Below are 4,085 nucleotides of genomic sequence, written 5' to 3'. Positions count from 1 at the left end.
CTGTTTCTTTTGGGTTTCTTCAGCTGGGGCAAATGAAAACTTGAAGAATAATTAAATGAAAGGCTGGGAAAATGCTTTGTAAATCTGATTCCATGGTCTCAAGTGAATAAGCAAAAGATAGATCTCCTATCAGTAAGCTGGAGTAAGCTGGGCCTTCATTGCGTGTGCAGCTTATATCTTTAGCTAGTGCTTGGGGTGGGAGAAGAAAGGGGAGCGCATGCTTGTAAAGACATGGGGCAGGAAGGCAGGGTACGACTGCGCTTGGAGCAGCTGCGAGGCAAGAGCTGCTCTTTTTCGCGGGAGCGAGGCACTGCACTGTTTGTCAGCCGGTTGGTTGTGTTTCCTCTGTACGAGACAGAGACTGGCTGTTCAGGTAGGAATTCAGATATGGCTGTTTCTCTGCCCCAAAAGCAGGCATAGTGCAAACAACAAAACCAGGCTGGTCTGGCATGGTTAAAAATAAGGAAGTGTTGATACTGCGGGGTCTCTATGAGGGACTGGAGAAGAATGTTGGGAACAGGAGCTGTGAAAGAGGAAACGAGCGAACACATACTGTATTCACAATTTAGTTTTTAATAGTGCCCGAAGGTGTTCAACATGCTTCTGCTCCGTACAAGATTAAATCCATTGCCTCAGAGAAAACAGAAGTTTAGAAATGGCAAGACTGAGGGGCGACGCCAGTCATTCTGCATGGGGGAAGAATGGGAACAAAACGAGATGGCCACTGTACGGTGTTAGAGCCTGAGATGTGTCCCACTATGAGGGTCCTATCACTGATCACAAGGGGCAGCAGCCCTGTCCTCTTTGGTCTTTGAAAGGTACCTTGCACATCAGGACCCTTTCAGAATTGGGAGGTTTTTGGGTACAACTGCATGTCAGATTAAAATTCTAATGAGCAAGCTTAGCTGGCAAACTTGCAGCAGACCTCAGGGAAGAAATTTGACTCTGATGTAGAGAGAATAAACATTGACAAGGATGCCAGTCAATGGGGACATTATAATTGGAGATCAGGTTAGGAATGGGGGCTTAAAGGTGAGGATAAGAAGTGCAGGTCAGTTGAATGGTGAGACTGGTGAGGTCAGAGGGCAGAAAGTAGAAATATTTAGCAAGGTCATGTGGCATGGTCACAATACTGGCAAAGGAAGATGTTCCCAGCAGAGATGGAGATGGAGGGGGGAAAATGAGCTCTGGAGGGTTGATAAAGAGCCTGTGACCCTTGCTGTGCTCATTTTGCAACGATGGCTTGTGGAAGGTTATCAGGGACTCCAATCTAGAGGAGGATAAGAGATAAAGGAGTATAGGGAGACGGCTGGAAATCCTCATTAAATAAGATACTGCGACATCTGCAGTTGGTATTCTGAAATCTGAGTGGAAAGATTAGACTGTTGTATATTAGCCCACAAGGCTGAAGTGCAGCTCTGCGCTATTGGTACTTCTAATCGGCCTTTGGTATGGCAAATACTTTGGTCCTGATGTACAGTTTTCATCTGTCAGTGTTGCAAATCTTTTGCTAAATAAGTTAGTATTATTCCTGTCTTAGAAACGGGGAAATCTACACCCTAATAAATTTGGTGGCTTGCCTAAGATTACAGTGAGTTACTTGATGGCCACATGTCGGATGTTCTGATGCTCCTGTAGTCTCTAAGCCAGCAGTTAGTGATCTTTCAGTGGTGCCGTGTGAGACTGTATTCTCCTTTCTTAAATAAGTTGTATTCTTAATACAACTTTGTTCCAGCAAAGAGTCAGAAGACGCTGGGGGACAGTCTTCCGAAGAGACAAGATGCCAATGTTTACCTCGCTGCTGGTGTTTTACTGCTCTGCAAGTCAGCAGCTGCAGTTGCTTCTGAGCTCAGGGGTGAGTGGGAGCCAGCGAGAGGCTGCCCCGCACTGCTGCCCCTCACGGGGTGCCTCAGCAGGGAGCCCCGTGCCAGCCCTCCGGCCCAGCGTGCCGTCTGTCTCCCTGCCCTCCTAGGCTTCTGCACCACCCACGGCTGGCCCCTGCGCTCGATCACGCTGGCTTTTCTGTCTACACAGCAAATGTCTCGCAGTGGTCCTTCACTGTAATCCTTAGTGTGCGCACTGGGGAAATTCCTAGCCACCGTGGAAAAGATATAAAACTCTGAACTGATCTTATTCCACCAATATCGATGGGGAATTTTGCCACTAATTTTGAACAGAACTGAGATGTGAACCTGAATAGGATGCGTATTCAAGGTGTAATATTCTTTGCATACTACCCTGCGTCTCACGAGGCTTCCCCCTTCTCACTTCAGAAATACTTCTCATTAGCTGAATTCTTCTTGGTATTCTGTTCTAAGACACTTGACTTTTACAAGTGATGATAAATGCGATAAATCTCCTTGCTTGCCAATAAAGAGACATGTTGATTCACTCAGAAAAATGCCTGAAGCATTTGGACTAAATTCAGGTGGGTGGAGTTATGACTTGGTAATATAGTTTGGGTTTGAAACCAAACGGCCATGAGATAAGAGCTGTGTAAACTAATGGTCTGCTGACTGTTGGAGTGTTAGGGCTGGTGGAGTCACAGGGCAGGGTTGGTTACCAGTGGGTAACGATGATACTCTGCTGCCTGACAGGTATTCTTCCCATTCTACAATCCAGCTGCTGGCATGTCTTCTTGGAATATGCAAGAATGTGAAATAGCAGTTCACTGGGTAGGGGAGGGAAAGCTATCGGCGAAAGAAGGTCTTAGCAAGTTATGACAGGAATTTCTAGTCTGAGAGAATCAACGAAACGCTTTTCATCCCTGCGCTTTGAGAATGAGGTAGTTGCCACTCTTGTCTAAAAATGTGAATTTCGCAAGTGTCAGAGATTACAAGAGGTAACCCATGCCTTGGGAAATGACTAAGTACGGACACAGACATGCAGTAGGATACAGTGGTGAACCCGTTTAAGCGGGACAGTATTGACTGTGTGGGCTAGCGCAGATTTCCTGCAAGGCCTTGAGACAGCTGTCCTAACTTTTCTAAATAAAATGGCTGAAATGCTTTTCTTCTTGGGTTAGGGATAATTTCTGTGTCCAGGGCTGGATTGGAAAGGATCTACCAATATACCTGTATTTCTAACTCGTATTATGTTGTTTATATGTTTCTGCAGCAGACCTTTTCTGTACTGAAAGGAAAATTGATTTTGAAGTATGCTAAATCTGCAAGCCTTGTTTACCCAGAGCGGAAAACCCTTGATTTTTGTGGATCAGCTATGAAACAATTTCATGTACTTGTTTTGTGGGTGGACAGCCATACCTTAATTCTGTGCTGTGAATCACTGAAGCTGCTTGAGATCAAGCACGTCACATGTGGGAGACTCTATGTTTAACTAGCGTTGTCTAGGCTGGGGAACTTCTTTTTTGTTTTTAAATCAAGTTAGTTCCCTCCAATTAACTTAACTGATGGTAAGGTTTTTTTACTTGTTAGTACTAGTTATGTCAAGGTATGGTAGCAGGGGAGAAAACGCACCATTCTTCCTAATTAAATCAGGCTTTATTTTAAAGCAAATTTCCTTAGACTAAATAAAAAAACCTGTTTTTTTTCCTCAGCAGTTATTGCAGATTTCTGCAACACGGTTCTTCACTGCACAACGTGAAGACAGACCCTCAGCAGAGGCCGTAGTTTCACGGTACACCGAGCGAGCAGCAGAGCCCCCTTGCATTATCCCCTGCTTGTTGCTGCCCGCAGGCGTGCTCTCCCCGCCCTGCACGCCTCTCCGTAGGACCTGGCTCCTGGAGGATGGATGTGTTTGAAACTGGCTGGCGGAGTCGGAACACCGGAGGCTCTGCTCCGAGTCGTGTGTCGTCGGTGGGCTTGCAGGTTCTGCCCTCCTTGGAAGGAGCCGACTGACTGCGGGGAGACGTGCAGGACGGAGCCTGGTGTTCTGGTGTTGAAAGATGTCTCCCCTGCTCCTCTTGAGGGGGGAGGGAGAAGCAAGGCTCCGGTGTGCTGATCTTTGGACTTCTGGTGCCTGGCGGTGCCTTTAGTGGCGACCGTGTAGTTTACTGCCGTTTAGCCGGGCCTCCTGTCACCAGCGGCCGTCACGCCACGGGTAGGGGCAGAGACTCGCACAAGTGG

The sequence above is a fragment of the Pygoscelis adeliae genome, unplaced genomic scaffold (genome assembly GCF_000699105.1).
Source record: "Pygoscelis adeliae isolate BGI_AS28 unplaced genomic scaffold, ASM69910v1 Scaffold71, whole genome shotgun sequence".
In the NCBI taxonomy this organism is placed as follows: domain Eukaryota; kingdom Metazoa; phylum Chordata; class Aves; order Sphenisciformes; family Spheniscidae; genus Pygoscelis; species Pygoscelis adeliae.
The sequence above is the reverse complement of the archived record's forward strand: the minus strand, read 5'-3'. Positions refer to the sequence as shown.